The sequence below is a fragment of the Podarcis vaucheri genome (assembly GCF_965113315.1).
Source record: "Podarcis vaucheri genome assembly, chromosome: 2".
Classification (NCBI taxonomy): Eukaryota; Metazoa; Chordata; class Lepidosauria; order Squamata; family Lacertidae; genus Podarcis; species Podarcis vaucheri.
This window is the reverse complement of record NC_138760.1, coordinates 117,005,457-117,022,262: the sequence shown is the minus strand read 5'-3', so window position 1 is coordinate 117,022,262 and position 16,806 is coordinate 117,005,457. Positions and strand designations below refer to the sequence as shown.

The following is a 16,806-nucleotide window of genomic DNA, read 5'->3' as shown; positions in this document are numbered from 1 at the left end:
CCATGATGCACGCTAGACTTAGGCTCTCTTCAACTTTTCCTTCTTTCTTTTCTGCTCACCCAGGGATGAACGCTTCAACCGATCAGGCTGAGAGTTCGTCTAACAGGCCAGTTCTGGCATCTCCCCCAAGTAAGTTCCCTTTAGCTGGGGGCTGGTCCTCCTCCACCCCAAAACCAAACATTTTGTAATAAGTAAGAGAGAAACGCCCTGGAAAGTGTGCTGTGCATTTGTTGTTGTTTAGTCGTTTAGTCGCGTCCGACTCTTCGTGACCCCATGGACCAGAGCACGCCAGGCACTCCTGTCTTCCACTGCCTCCCGCAGTTTGGTCAAACTCATGCTGGTAGCTTTGAGAACACTGTCCAGCCATCTCGTCCTCTGTCGTCCCCTTCTCCTTGTGCCCTCCATCTTTCCCAACATCAGGGTCTTTTCCAGGGAGTCTTCTCTTCTCATGAGGTGGCCAAAGTATTGGAGCCTCACCTTCAGGATCTGTCCTTCCAGTGAGCACTCAGGGCTGATTTCCTTCAGAATGGAGAGGTTTTATCTTTTTGCAGTCCATGGGACTCTCAAGAGTCTCCTCCAGCACCATAATTCAAAAGCATCAATTCTTCGGCGATCAGCCTTCTTTATGGTCCAGCTCTCACTTCCATACATCACGCATAGTACTTGCTTAATGTGATGTTTCCTGCCTTCCGTCCCCACAAACAAATCAGAATGAAGGCTCAATAAACAGATCATCTGGAAACATCCTCTGTGCATCATATCCTACTTGGGGTGGTCTCATTGGAATGAATGAACATAACTAACTTACTTCAGTCCATTAGTTTGAATGGGTCTACTCTGAGTAAGGACTACAGATGGCTAATGGTGCATCTTGGTTTGAGAAGCAGTTGCTTTTGCACAGTGCAAATTGGTTTAGCTCTTGTGTCCGCCAGCAAGCTACTACTGCTCTTCTCAAAGCACAACAGCGATTGGCTGACTGTTACAGCTCTATTTGGTTTTTGGAGGGCAAAGGTCCACAGTGGGGACCCTCCTTTGTACCCACGGAGTCTCCCCACACAATTTAAAACCCTGAAAGTGCAGGTCTTTAAAAAGATGGGAGCGCAGTGCAGAAAACTCAGCGATAGCTCAGCCGCTTGGACTCTCTGCCGTAGCTGAGGAAATGACTGCTGCTTGTTCCAGAGAGAGTAGTGTGTGGAAGCAACTCAGGACTGCTTCCTTTTCCTCTTGTTGTTCCCACTGGCATGCTTGGTGAAATAAGAACTCACTTGCTTGCTCTTCTAAGCAGTGGCAGGGAGACCAGGACTAAACAACTGCCATCTAGCTGCAATGTGAGGGGTTTCCACGCAGATTCTTGGAGAGAGCACTTCTGGGAGGGATCATTCCAAGGTTCCCAGGATCTTCATCCAAGCACTGTTGGGCAGGTATCTTTGTTTCCACCCCACGTTTTGAGAACTTGCATCTCAAAATGTTCCCACACTTCCTTTGATTACTATTCCCATGCATCTGAGTAAGGGAATGTTCAGGGATGCAGGAGAGGATATATTGTCTGATAATAGCCTTTCCACCTTGTGTAAACAAGTTCATAATTTAGCAGAGTAACATTCCCCTTTTTAAACTTGCAGCAGATGCGTTAGCTCAGGCTCACTAAAGCCTCCATAATAACTGTTCTGGTATTTTCCCCTTATTCCCTCATAAAAGATAAGACACGACACAGTCTTCTATAAAAGTATAAAAAAGAGTTTACTCACTCTCTGTTCACAATCAGATCCCAGAAGGCAGACTTAGCTTAGAAAAGTAACATACACCTGGAAACTATTTCACAAGGAGACAGTTCCTTTGTCCTCTCTTGGCTGGAGGCCAAGAGAGCATCTTTGGCTAAGCAGATGTTGCTTCTTCAATGCATGTAGTCAAAGAGAGAGAGATGGCTGCCCTGCCTTGTGCTTTTGTCATTACCTGCACAGGTGAGGCCACGCCCACCTCTAGTCACATGCAGAGGAAGTCTGTCCCAGCCCAGAATGAAACAGGAAGTTTACCTGGTGGCTGGACAAACAGTCATCTCTGTGTGTAAACATGTTCACTCTAGGAGTGTTGTACTTGACTGCTCTTGTGTTTCACATCCCACACTGAGCTCTAAGCAAAACATTAGAGAAGAACGGTGTTTGTCTCTCTCCTGCAGTGAATGTGGGCGCTTCTGTCTCTTTCACAAAGGCAGCAAGTGACAGTGACTCTACGGTCTCCAACATCATTCATTTGAGCTTAGCGGCCTTGATTGTCTGTCTCCTTGGCCTGATCATAGCAGAGGTAAGTGTCTTTCCGCTGCGTTTATACCCTAGGCATTCATATACTGTTTCACAGAATCATAGATTTGGAAGGGACCACAGGCAACAAAAAGGTAAGTGACCCCTGGATGGTTAAGTCCAGTCAAGGGCGACTATGGCGTTGTGGCGCTCATCTCGCTTTCAGGCCGAGGGAGCTGGCGTTTGTCCACAGACAGCTTTCTGGGTCATGTGGCCAGCAAAACTAAGCTATGGTTACCAGACGTCCCCGTTTCCGGGAACAGTCCCCGGATATACAAATCTGCCCCCGGACAAAATCTGTCTCCAGACTTCACTTAATGTCCCCGGATTTATATTTTATGTGTTGTAGATTTATTAGTAGTGAATGAATAATGTGTGATTGGTTCAACAGCACAAGGCACATCATATGGAGATTTCTGGCTAGGCAAAATGGCGGATGCTATGGCAGCGAGCAGTTCCTGAAGCCAGCCAAAGCCGACTGTGCTACCAGGCTGGCTCCGGGCTGCTGAGACTGCCGCTGCTGCCACCATTGCAGAAGGGAAACCAGGGATGCCCAGCACGTCAACTGGGGGAACTGCTGACCGCCCTCACAACCCAAATCGAGCCAGGAGCGAGAGCACCCGGTCACCGGCCGACTGCTCAGTGGGACTCCAGGGCCAGTAAAACCCCTGGAGCCGACGCAGGGAGAAGAAGGAGAGGAGAAGGAGAAGGAAGAGAGAGAAAGAGGAAGGAGAAAAAAGAGGGGAGCCCCAACCTTGCTGCGTCACTGAGGATGAGAGATAGGAGAGTACCGGGAGGGCAAGGACATGTGGCCGAGCCCAGGCCTGACCTGAGCCTACTCCATGGTGGCTAGCACTCCAAGAGAGTAGGTTGGGGCCCAGAGGAAGGCCACGTGACAGAGGAGACCACAAAAGAGAGGATATTACTTCTCAAATAAAAAAAAAACTTAAAAACAAACAAACTATTTATCTCTTATATATATATAAAAGTGTCCCCAGATTCTTTGGAAAAAAATCTGGTAACCTTAGACTAAACCTGGCGTGATGGGGCACCGTGATGGAAACCAGACCGCATGGAAATGCCATTTACCTTCCCACTGCAGCAGTACCTATTTATCTACTTGCGCTGGCATGCTTTCGAACCGCTAGGCTGGCAGAAGCTGGGACAGAGCGATGGAAGCTTACTCCGTCACTAGGGATTCGAACTGCTGACCTTCTGATCGGCAAGCCCAAGAGGCTCAGTGGTTTAGACCACAGCGCCACCTGCATTCCACTGCAATGCAGGCATCTTTTGCCCAACGTGGGGCTCAAACCCACAGCCTTAAGATTAAGAATCTCATGCTCTACCGACTGAACTACAGTATTTTTTGCTCTATAAGGCTCACTTTTTCCCTCCTAAAAAGTAAGGGGAAATGTGTGTGCGTCTTATGGAGCGAATGCAGGCTGCGCAGCTATCCCAGAAGCCAGAACAGCAAGAGGGATTGCTGCTTTCACTGCACAGTGATCCCTCTTGCTGTTCTGGCATCTGAGATTCAGAATATTTTTTTTCTTGTTTTCCTCCTCCAAAAACTAGGTGCGTCTTGTGGTCTGGTGCGTCTTATAGAGAGAAAAATACGGTATCCCCCACTTGCAGTGGGAAGTTTAAGGCAATCTTTAGAAACTGTTTCTGAGGGGACAAAAAATTCTGGAAGCATCCATGGGCTGTAGTGTTAAAAAGACGTACAGTGGTACCTCAGGTTAAGAACTTAATTCATTCTGGAGGTCCATTCTTAACCTGAAACTGTTCTTAACCTGAGGTACCACTTTAGCTAATGGGGCCTCCTGCTGCCGCCGCGCAATTTCTGTTCTCATCCTGAGGTAAAGTTCTTAACCTGAGGTATTATTTCTGGGTTAGCAGAGTCTGTAACCTCAAGCATCTGCAACCTGAAGTGCCTGTAACCCGAGGTACCACTGTATATGAAAATGTACAATGAGCAAGTGTTATTAGGCTTCCAGGCTGTGCTTAATTAGCTACGCAGCAGATCCACACAGGCAACTGGTTATGAGCACTGCTAATTCCAAATAGATTCTTTCAGAGCTATCTTGCCAACCTCCCGTCAAACGTACAGCTTTGAATTAAATAAATGTGAATACAGTGGTACCTCGGGTTAAGAACTTAATTCATTCCGGAGGTCCACACTTAACCTGAAACTGTTCTTAACCTGAAGCACCACTTTAGCTAATGGGGCCTCCTGCTGCTGCTACGCCACCGGAGCACGATTTCTGTTCTCATCCTAAAGCAAAGTTCTTAACCTGAAGCACTATTTCTGGGTTAGCAGAGTCTGTAACCTGAAGCATATGTAACCTGAGGTACCACTGTATATGCCTACCTAACCACACATGTGCAAACACAAGGCAGTGCTCCAAGAGCGTGCCTTCAAACCATCTAGTGGCCAGCCAAGTCAGAAACTTCTCTTTCTTTCCACAGCATTTTTCCTTCACGTCCTTCAGTGAGAGACACTCAGCAACCAGGGATGGAAGTGGAGCCAAACTGTATCGAGAGAGGATGGAGTGCCCCTTTCCTTCTACGCCAGGCAACATCTCCCTGCTTCTGCAGATGCCAAGTTCAGATAATCTAAGAGAGCCATATTATTCCATTGTTCACTGATCATCTTCAGTCCTTCTTTACAATATGAGATTTCTGTTGCCTTTTCATCTACTGAAGCACATATGTGATTATAGTTGGGTTTATATATGAGAGGCTAAGGCTGCGATCTTATACTCAGATGAGCAGGTGCTACTGAAATAATAGAAGTACAAATACAAAACGGGGTGTCGTATTTCTGGGTAAAGATTTATAGAATCAGCCTGCAGGTGTCTCTGTTAGGTTTCTGTTTGTGCCACTGGTGCAGTGCTTGGAGTCACAAGACTCTGTTTACATTCCAGAGATTCCAGACTGTTGGAAGTCTCACGGGAGATGGGTGTTGATATTACTGGTTCCCTGTTTCTTTGTACCAGTTGCCTCTCTGCTTTCACAGAGAGAGGATGTATATTCTTTTCTGTCTGCGTAATTAGAAATAAAACTCTTAGCAATGTAGCTAATATTTCTCGTCCTTCTGCTGCTTGGATACTAAAGCCCTAAATGGCCTCGGTCCTGTATACCTGAAGGAGCGTCTCCACCCCCATCGTTCAGCCCGGACACGGAGATCCAGTGCCGAGGGCCTTCTGGCGGTTCCCTCATTGCGAGAAGTAAGGTTACAGGGAACCAGGCAGAGGGCCTTCTCGGTAGTGGCACCTGCCCTGTGGAACGCCCTCCCAGCAGATGTCAAGGCAATAAACAACTATTTTACTTTTAAAAGACAACTGAAGGCAGCCCTCTTTAGGGAAGTTTTTAATGTCTAATGCTGTATTGTTTTTAATATTCAGTTGGAAGCCGCCCAGAGTGGCTGGGGAAACCCAGCCAGATGGGCGGGGTATAAATAATAAATTATTATTATTATTACTCTGCGTATTGGGGGAATGTGCCTGGAGCCTCATCAAAGGCTCAGGTCACGAACCACCGTCGGAGGACTTGACCGGAGGAGTAGCTCGGTCGAACGCAAGTTCCAACAGTCTCGTCATCAGGAAATGTCCTTAGGAGATGTTTGCCCAACAGCCAGCAACGTTAAAGCAGCCTTCCCCAACTTGATGCCCCACAGATGTTGTTGGACTGGAACTCCCATCATCCGATTTGCACAGAGCTGTGGACCCACAGCTGTTCCAAAAAGCCGTCAAGCAGAGAGAAAGATGTTAGATTGTCAGTTGCCTCTGCTGTTTAGCAGCCAAATGGGAAAAGTTTGATCTGTGCAGTATTGTTGCAACCAGGAATCTGACACAGTACTTCTGTACCAAGGCCTGCGGCTAGCTTGAGCTGGGTATAAACCAGCAATGTGATTTTTCAGCCACAGTTTACTACACTGTTGAGAACCGTGTTGCTGGCACCTGTCTGTCTCGAGAGACAATGGAGCATGCCTCCAGGGGTGAAGTCAAACGGCTGCATTAGCAGCACCAGAGAAACCTTCCATGCTGTGCAAGCCTGGGCAGTGTCTGTATGGAGGTTCTGGGCTGCCTAGATGACAAGACCCCACTCTTAGCCTCACTGATGTGGTCCAAAGGAAAGCAGAGCAAGACATTTGGCACCAGTTTGGCTGCAGGAGTTCCTGGAAGGAGAGAGCTGAGTAAAACAAAAAAGGACCCCTGGACAGTAAAGTCCAGTCAAAGGGGACTGTGGGGTGTGGCGCTCATCACGCCAAGGGAGCTGGTGTTTGTCCACAGACAGCTTTCCGGGTCTTGTGACCAGCATGACTAAACCGCTTCTGGTGCAACGTAACACCTTGACGGAAACCAGAGCGCATGGAAATGCCATTTACCTTCCCGCTGCAGCTTTACCTATTTATCTACTTGTGCTGGTATGCTTTCAACCTGCTAGGCTGGCAGGAGCTGGGACAGAGCAACAGGAGCTCACCTTTCTGAGGGGATTCGAACCACTGACCTTTTGATTGGCAAGCCCAAGAGGCTCAGTGGTTTAGACTACAGCGCCACCGGGCTCTCTTTTAGAGAGCTGGGTGCAGGGTGGGGATCAAAGGTGGACAAATCACCTCAGAAGGAGCCCAAGGTGTCCCTCACCAGAAGTATCAACCCTCCTCTAACACCCCATTCACCCCAAGATCCAAGTAACAAGATCCATACACCCCAAGATCCAGTTGTAATGCCTTGTTGGCCATGAGATCTTCTTTTCTCAACTGCATGCATTTCTGTGGTTACTGTATATGTTAGATCGAAAATGTCTAAGGAAACCTACAATTGAAGGAAAGAGCCATCTTCTTATGCATTCATAAAGGTAAAGGTACCCCTGCCCATACGGGCCAGCCTTGCCAGACTCTAGGGTTGTGCGCTCATCTCACTCTATAGGCCAGGAGCCAGCGCTGTCTGCAGACACTTCCGGGTCACGTGGCCAGCGTGACAAGCTGCATCTGGCGAGCCAGCGCAGCACACGGAACGCCGTTTACCTTCCCGCTGGTAAGCGGTCCCTATTTATCTACTTGCACCCGGGGGTCCTTTCGAACTGCTAGGTTGGCAGGCGCTGGGACCGAACGACGGGAGCGCACCCCGCCGCGGGGATTCGAACCTCCAACCATGCGATCGGCAAGTCCTAGGCGCTGAGGTTTTACCCACAGCGCCACCCGCGTCCCCTTATGCATTCATAGGCAATCCAAAATGCCTAACACAGGAGCAGTTGGTGGCGGTGTTGCTTGCAATGGAGCAAGATGCTCACATAGCTCTGAGCTCTGCACTTCATGAAGGCTTTTTATTTTTCACAAAACCTTTTTCCCAAATGTGCACTAGCACAAGCTACTCTAAATCGACAGAGTAATCAACCAGGCAGAGGGCCTTCTCGGTAGTGGCACCCGCCCTGTGGAACGCCCTCCCATCAGATGTCAAGGAAATAAACAACTATCTGACTTTTAGAAGACATCCAAAGGCAGCCCTGTATAGGGAAGTTTTTAATGTTTGATTTTTTTATTGTGTTTTTAATATTCTGTTGGGAGCCGCCCAGGTTGGCTGGGGAAACCCAGCCAGATGGGCGGGGTAGAAATAATAAATGATGATGATGTCTAGCATTGCAAAATAAAAATAAAAATAAAATAAATCTATGAAAAGCCCCCAATGAAAACAGAGTGTTGACATTTTGCAATTTTATTATAAAGTAAGATAAGACAAGAAAAATTCAACAGCAACATTTAAAATAATAATAATAATAAGATTGCTAACACTGTAATTACAATGTGGGAGTACGTCCAGGACACACCACCTGCAGGGAAAGAAAAAGAAAAGTGGGGTTCAGTAGGTTATTTCGCCTACATATATTAATAGTGAACTCATTATCTGGGTGTGGATCCATATTAACCAAAAGCAACATCCATTCATAAGGAGGTGTTTATCAGAAGGCTGGAGAAACACCAAGGTTTGCCTATGTGTTTCCCTTCGCTTTCGCTTTCGCTGGCTGTTATGTACTGAGTTGAATAGGATCCAAAATGCAGCAGTCTGATTGGTCCTAGAACAATAGGATCCAAAATGCAGCAGTCTGATTGGTCCCCAGGAGCCACCCAATCCAGCTCCAGATGGAAGTGAATCCACAACCTGATTGGCCTACAGGAGAATTCCGGAATTAGCCAATCACGTGCAGCCCATTGTGTAAATAATGTATATATAGCAGACATTCTGGGGGAACTTTCATTCCTCCTCACCACTATGAGCTGAATAAAGAGCATGAAATCCACTCTCGACTCCGAGTATATTTCACTGGCATATTTCCCCTTTCCACCTCACTTCTAGGCAGCTTTTGTTTCCTTTTTTTACATCTCCGTGCCCCAAATTCCCTCTTTTGTGGGTAAAAGCAGAGCCAGCTGAACGCGGCTCTTGCCCTTTCACTCTAGAACTTTAGAGGAAGTGATTAATCTCACTGAGTGTCTGTGTCCAAACAGTCGCAATGCTGGAAAGTTCAAAACAAACATTGTGCAAACGTCCAGGTTTAGAGCTCCATCTTAGAAACAATGGGCTGTTTGGGGCATGCCTTAGACCAGGTCTTGGTTAGGGGGAGCAGGGCAGAACCGACGTGATTGGTCAGTTAAGTATTTCTATTGTTTTACTTGATCTAGGGGGGCAGCTGCCCCCCTGCCCCCCTTGGCTACGCCCGTTGTAGCCGGCATGGTGCCCTCAAGATGTTGTCAGACTCTAGCTCCCATCAGACATCATGGCCAGTGGTCAGGAATGATGGGAGCTGAAGTCCAACAACATCAGAGCGGCTGCCACATTCACAACCCCTGATTTAGAGCTTTAGGTTTGCATCCATTGTAGCACTCAGGCAGTTGTTCCATCAGCACAAGGACTTACTTTTGCACAGCGGGACTTTTGTCCCTGTTCTCCCCTTGTGTGTCCCCCTGTAGCAACATACACCCTAGAAGTGTAACCACATTCAATGTGCTTTTTAGTATCGTATAAAAACCACCAGATGGAGCCATTTTCCCCTCCAGTCTTCCTTAGGCCTGCCTAGCGAAAGGCAAGATCTCTGGCTGATTTGTAACACAGTGGTACCTCTGGTTACGAACTTAATTCGTTCCAGGGGTCCGTTCTTAACCTGAAACTGTTCTTAACCTGAGGTACCACTTTAGCTAATGGGACCTCCTGCTGTCGCCGCACGATTTCTGTTCTCATCCTGAGGTAAAGTTCTTAACCCGAGGCACTACTTCCGGGCTAGCGGAGCCTGTAACCCAAAGTGTTTGTAACCTGAGGTGTTTGTAACCTGAGGTACCACTGTATTTGCTTAGAGAAACGAATTTTCTTAACGACTTGTAAGCTACTTTAGCATTACAGAGTTGCACTTTTCAGGAACTTCACCAAAGGCAGTACAGTGGTACCTCGGGTTACATACGCTTCAGGTTACATACGCTTTAGGTTACAGACTCCGCTAACCCATAAATATTACCTCGGGTTAAGAACTTTGCTTCAGGATGAGAACAGAAATCGCGCAGCGGCAGCAGGAGGCCCCATTAGCTAAAGTGGTGCTTCAGGTTAAGAACAGTTTCAGGTTAAGAACATACCTCCGGAACGAATTAAGTACTTAACCCGAGGTACCACTGTATAAGAAGAACGTAAGGCACAGAGCCCTAGCTAAGGGCCATGGATCAGTGCCCACTTTCGGCTAGAGATGTGCTTGAATTGTTGGCCTCTGTCTGACTCGAGAGACAACGGAGTGCGCTTCTGGGGGTGAAGTCAAACTGCTGCATTTGCAGCTCCAAAGTGACCTCCCCTGGATGCAAGCCTGGGCAGCGTGTATGGAGGTCCTGAACTGCTCAGACGACAAGACTCCCCTCTCAACATCCCTGATGTGACCCAAAGGAAAGCAGAGCGATACGTTTGGCACCTGCTTGGCTGCAGGAGTTGCCAGAAGGAGGCATACAAGGAGCCATCCAACCATCTTAAGGACCCCACTGCGGATTTGTGTAGGTTTTAGTCCTTTGTCTTGCCTTCTCACAAAGATATCCCACAAGGCAGTGGAGGTTTAGGATCAGAACTTTCCTTCTCCTAGATGGGCTCTTTTCCCAGGTTGATAAGGGCCGAATTAAGACTAATTAAAAGTTTTTGGTGCTCTATAGATATCTAATTCAAAATATAAATAACAATAAACTGTAAAAGTGTAAAACATTAATCTCTATTTCTTCTTCTTTGTCTCCTTTTTCATTTATTGTGGGAGCCTTTTTTTGGTCAAACCTGGTTCAGCTGTACAGTGGTACCTCGGATTAATAACTTAATTCATTCCGGAGGTCTGTTCTTAACCTGAAACTGTTCTTAACCTGAAGCACCACTTTAGCTAATGGGGTCTCCCGCTGCCGCCGCGCCACCACAGCACAATTTCTGTTCTCACCCTGAGAACAGTTCTTAACCCGAGGTAATATTTCTGGGTTAGCAGAGTGTAACCTGAAGCGTCTGTAACCTGAAGCGTATGTACCCCAAGGTACATACCACTGTACATAAAAGTTTTTCGTGCCCCTATAGTAGATATCTAATTCAAAATATAAATAACAAAAAATCCGTAAAAATGTAAAACATTAATCTCTAGCATTTCTACTTCTTCTTCTTCGTCTCCTTTTTCATTTATTGTGGGAGACTTTTTTTGGTCAAACCTGGTTCAGCTGTACCATATGGTCCATGGTAAATCCGGCAATGGAAAATTTATGTGGTGTCCCCTTCCCTTTCCCCCCTTAGCGTTGCTTATTTTGCTTAATGGTTAATCCAGCCCCACCTGCCCCATATAACGATTGTGGATCTACAACAAATCATAGAATCGTAGAATCATAGAGTTGGAAGAGGCCACAAGGGCCATCGAGTCCAACCCCCTGCCAAGCAGGAAACACCATCAGAGCACTCCTGACATATGGTTGTCAAGCCTCTGCTTAAAGACCTCCAAAGTAGGAGACTCCACCACACTCCTTGGCAGCAAATTCCACTGTCAAACAGCTCTTACTGTCAGGAAGTTCTTCCTAATGTTTAGGTGGAATCTTCTTTCTTGTAGTTTGAATCCATTGCTCCGTGTCCGCTTCTCTGGAGCAGCAGAAAACAACCTTTCTCCTTCCTCTATGTGACATCCTTTTGTATATTTGAACATGGCTATCATATCACCCCTTAACCTCCTCTTCTCCAGGCTAAACATGCCCAGCTCCCTTAGCCGTTCCTCATAAGGCATCGTTTCCAGGCCTTTGACCATTTTGGTTGCCCTCCTCTGGACATGCTCCAGTTTGTCAGTGTCCTTCTTGAACTGTGGTGCCCAGAACTGGACACAGTACTCCAGGTGAGGTCTGAATGAGCAAGTGCTTTTAACTTCCAACTGTTTTTTAACAATTATAGCACCGCGGAGTCTACACAGACTCCACATCCTCTTATAGCAGAGGTGGTGCACGTAAAAACTTACCTGACACGGTGACATTGATCCAGGCCACACATTTTCCAGAAATGGTGAGAAGCTTATAGATCCTGCCAGCATCTTTGCTTACGTTGTATATATGAAAAGTTCCCGCTGTCACGGAAACATTCTCTTTGAAGTCCTTATGGTATGGCTTGCAGACTCCGTCACTAAACTGGCACAAAATGTACCATTTGGAATCTGTGTTGTTCCAAATGCAGGTGTCGAAATAAGGTTCTGAAGGAACTGAATCATTAGCAAATTTCACTGTTATTGTCTCCCCTTTTTGCACAGATTTTGAAGTACGATTAAGGCAATTCTCACCACCTGTCAGGGATGGAACCAGAAAGAAGTTTAGTAATATTATCTCCAGCAGTATCATATATTCCTTCCAGTTTAAGCTAGTGTACCCAGGTATTTTCCCGTAGTGATGCATGGAAGTGAGATCTGGACCATAAAGAAGGCTGACAAGCACTGCGTCCCCCCAGCCCTGCCCTGCCCTGCCCCAAATCCTGGGAACAGTATTACAATTCAGATATGGCTAACTCCAAGTGGGCAGAATGCTGTTGCGCTCACATTCTGCGAGGCAACTGGTTGCCCACTAACAGAACAGGATGGCCCTTGGGCCTGATTTAGTAACGCTCTTCCTATTTCAAAAAATAATTTTACAGTGGTAAAGGTAAAGGTAAAGGGACCCCTGAACATTAGGTCTAGTTGGGACCGACTCTGGGGTTTTGGCGCTCATCTCGCTTTATTGGCCGAGGGAGCTGGCGTACAGCTTCTGGGTCATGTGGCCAGCTTGACTAAGCCGCTTCTGGCGAACCAGAGCAGCGCATGGAAATGTCGTTTACCTTCCCACCAGAGCGGTACCTATTTATCTACTTCACTTTGACGTGCTTTCGAACTGCTAGGTTGGCAGGAGCAGGGACAGAGCAACGGGAGGTCACCCCGTCGCGGGGATTCGAACCGCCGACTTTCTGATCAGCAAGTCCTAGGCTCTGGTTTAACCTACAGCGCCACCTGCGTCCCATCTTTACAGTGGTACCTTGGGTTAATTCGTTCTGGAGGTCTGTTCTTAACCTGAAACTGAGGTACCACTTTAGCTAATGGGGCCGCCTCCTGCTGCCGCCGCGCCACCGGCACACGATTTCCATTCTCATCCTGAAGCAAAGTTCTTAACCTGAGGTACTATTTCTGGGTTAGCGGAGTCTGTAACCTGAAGCGTATGTAACATGAGGTACCGCTGTATACTTCCATTTTAGCAGAGCTGCTTTCCTTACAAGGTGGCTGCAGGTTATGCTTGCGTGACTGTCCCCTTCCGCTGTACAAGCATCTCTTTGTGGCCTTTCTGCTCTATACTTCCTCAAAAAGACAAGCCCATCGGTAGGGCTTTCCTGCAAGCATGATCGCCGAAGGAAGACTCCGGTGTACACAAAATGGGAGAAAAATTCAGCACAGCCTTAGAGGGTTGCCAAATAAATCTCCTTGCTGTGTGCGTGGTGCTCCAAAGCCTAGATGTGGTAACACAGCTGTCCCTGGGACATGATTGCACCAAGGGTCGTCATGCTTATTTCTAGAATTCTCAAGAAGCTTAGTTGTAGATCATCCGCGTTAAATGCAGAAGACACCCAGGTTCTCTCTCTGAGATCTCAAAAGAAGCAGGTAGCAAGAGATGGGAGAGACTCTCTGCCCCACTGCCACCTGACAACCTGGAGAACTACTTACAGTTAGAATTCAGAGTATTGCTAGACAGGGATGGGGAAGAAATTTGACTCAGTTGACATTGAAAGGCAAATCAACCTCATTCACATTTCCTAAAACAATATGAGAATGGAAACACAACCTTCCTTCAAAAACCCCACTTCTCTAAAATTTGCAAGGCAGCTCTCTAGCCAAGCAGTGTGTACAAAAGAGTATAGTTGGAATAAAGCTGCACATATTCCTCAATATAGTGTACAAAAATGCACTACCTTTGGCTAAATGGTCTTGCAAAAATCTGTATATCGGGGAAAATGTGTATATTTCCATACAAACACAAAACCTGATGAACTTTCATGAGGACTGAACAAAATTGCACACTGATCTGGAATGAGAGAACTGAAGATTGGAATAAGGAGAAACCGAGAAACCAAAAACGACAGATTTGTCCATCTCTGTTGCAAGACCGAAGGCAATTATTATTATTTAAATTCCTATACCGCCCTTCATCCAAGGATCACAGGGCAGTTTGCAAAAACCCACATGCAAAGGGAGAGTGAAACAACCAGCTTCTTTGGGGTTGATTTCTGTTGCAAGAGAACCTGAGAAAACGCTAGTCTGACCTTGTAAAATGCAGCTCCCTGTGTTTTTAGGAAAGGACTTTTGTTGGTTTCTGAAACTCTAATTTCATATTCATACTCACTCATTGGCTCATATCCACAGGCATTTGAGGAGAGGAAATGGGCAGCAAGCAAGGTGAGTGAAAAGCCACAGGAATATCTCCTGCTGAGCAGCATGGTATGACTCTTCAGTGGTGCAGGAGCCATCAGAATATCTGGAACAATTCAGACTATAAATAAGATTATTGTAATACACATTGAGAACCAAAAGCGGCTTGTGGTGTGTGTGTGTGTGTGTGTGTGTGTGTGTGTGTGAGAGAGAGAGAGAGAGAGAGAGAGAGAGAGAGAGAGAGCGTCTCTATACTTCCATCCTGGCTAGATCTGGGTGGTACTTAAATAGATGACAGAGAATTGCCAGTGGTTTGGAATGTATTAATGCCAGCAAAAATGGTGTCTTACAAAGATATCTTTTAAGAAGCACCACCATAATACTCGCTTTCTGGGAAATTGCTTTTTTAAAAAAGGCATAGCTGTTAATAATTGAAAGAAAATGTTTTGTTTTGTTTTTTACTGCCAAAATAGAATTAAGAACCAGTTATCTTTCATTTCTTTCCTAGCAAGTACAGCAGCTTCAGTTTTGCTTAGGGCGATCCAGCAAGATCCTCAAAATCTTCTCCAATACATGGAGAAGTAACATAGATGGAAACTGGAAATCCAGTAAAATAAAGGTACCACCATTAGCCCGTCTTTGCTCCCCGCGCCTTGTCAAGAAATTTGGCAGAATATGACTTGATTCCAAGCTCTGCCCAGGACATTTTTTAGTCACATATGCTTACTGAATAATTCAATTTCCCACTATAATTTGAATCAGCAAAGCAAAAGATCTACAAATCCTTTCCCTCCCGCAAGTTATCTCCTCACCTGCCTTCTGAAATATAGGCACACACGAAACTTCTGAGACTCTCTGACAAAACCTTCCCACTTCTCTGAGATCCTGCGAGGGAAGAACCAGCTCTCAAACTGTAGACTCAGAGGGCCAGTGCTGTGTTTTATTCATGTGCAAAAATAGCCCACAGGAAAACCAACTACATTGCTCAAGAGATGAAAACATGCAGGGGCCGTCGCCTGCAAATCTCTAAGATGGCGCAGCAAGGCTTGCGTGACACAGTATCCCTGCTACTGAAAACCACCACTTCAGCAATTTGCGCTATCACAGATACAGGAAACCACAAAAGTCACACACCACAACAAAGCAAGCATCATTGAAAAACCCCGTCTCCCAGGCCACTTGCTATCACCGCTACAGGATTCTTCTAAAGCACGTGAAGACATGTCTTCCTGCCAGTGTATTAATTACCATCTCACCTTGATTTTCCAATTTGATCATTTCTTTTTTTTTTATAATATTTTTTATTAGTTTTACAAAAGTTTTTATAACAAACAAGCACAAAAAAAAACAAACAAACAAACAAAGAAGTGTGGTTTCATAGTGTCATTTCGTAGACTTCTTTCCTCGGACTTCCCCATACCTCCCCTTTCTGCATCCTCATGTCCAAATTTTACAGCAACTTATACATATTTTTCCAACTCTAATTTATTATAGTCCTTTCTTATTCTAATCTTATATTACTGCAACCCTTTATCTCTGTCGAATCTCGACATTCTAAACTTCCTCAAGTTTATAATGGTCCTTAAGATAAATCTTGAATTTCTTCCAATCTTCTTCCGCAGTCTCCTTCCCCTGGTCTCGAATTCTGCTCGTCATTTCCGCCAAAGTCATGTAGTCAATCACTTTCATCTGCCATTCTTCCACGGTGGGTAGATCTTGTGTCTTCCAATACTTTGCTATCAATATTCTTGCTGCTGTTGTTGCATACATAAAGAAAGTTCTATCTTTTTTTTGCACCAATTGGCCGACAATGCCCAAGAGAAAGGCCTCTGGTTTCTTAAGAAAGGTATATTTAAATACCTTTTTCATTTCATTGTATATCATCTCCCAAAAGACCTTAATCTTCGGGCACGTCCACCAAAGATGATAAAAAGTACCTTCAGTTTCTTTACATTTCCAACATTTATTGTCGGGCAAATGATAAATTTTTGCCAGCTTGACTGGGGTCATGTACCACCTGTAAACCATTTTCATTACATTTTCCTTTAAGGCACTACATGCCGTAAATTTAATTCCGGTGTTCCACAACCTTTCCCAGTCAGCTGACATTATATTATGACCAATGTCCTGTGCCCATTTAATCATGGCTGATTTAACTACTTCATCTTGTGTATTCCATTTTAACAGCAAGTTATACATTCTTGACAGATTCTTAGTATTGGGTTCTAACAATTCTGTCTCAAGTTTTGATTTTTCCACCTGGAAGCCAATTTTCCTGTCTTGTTTAAAAACCTCCGTTATTTGGTAATAGTGGAGCCAATCTTGTACTTTGGGTTTTAGGTTTTCATGGCTCTTTAGTTTCAGTCTCTCTCCATCTTGTTCTAGAATCTCACAATACTTTGGCCATCCGACCTCCATATTGAGTTTCTTGTGGGCCTTCGCCTCTAAAGGTGACAACCATCTAGGGGTTTTATTTTCCAGCAAGTCTTTATATCTCATCCAAACATTGAACAGCGCTTTCCTTACAATGTGATTTTTAAAGGCACTATGCACTTTAATTTTATCATACCATAAATATGCATGCCAACCAAATGCATTATTAAAA

At 45.6% G+C, this 16,806-nt stretch overlaps 2 long non-coding RNA genes across 2 annotated transcripts; one reads left to right on the top strand and one right to left on the bottom strand.

Annotated features, from left to right (window-relative positions):
* Positions 1–60: 60 nt before the first annotated feature.
* LOC309526306 lies at positions 61–5,372 on the top strand. The gene is made up of 3 exons (XR_014216717.1): positions 61–129; positions 2,177–2,301; positions 4,764–5,372. It is a non-coding gene; the product is annotated as an uncharacterized lncRNA (long non-coding RNA).
* A 2,623-nt stretch (positions 5,373–7,995) lies between these two features.
* On the bottom strand, positions 7,996–15,147 carry LOC309525383. Its single transcript, XR_014216207.1, has 4 exons — positions 15,014–15,147; positions 14,176–14,307; positions 11,784–12,101; positions 7,996–8,126 (listed from the first exon to the last, which is right to left on the bottom strand). It is a non-coding gene; the product is annotated as an uncharacterized lncRNA (long non-coding RNA).
* Between the last annotated feature and the right edge of the window lie 1,659 nt (positions 15,148–16,806).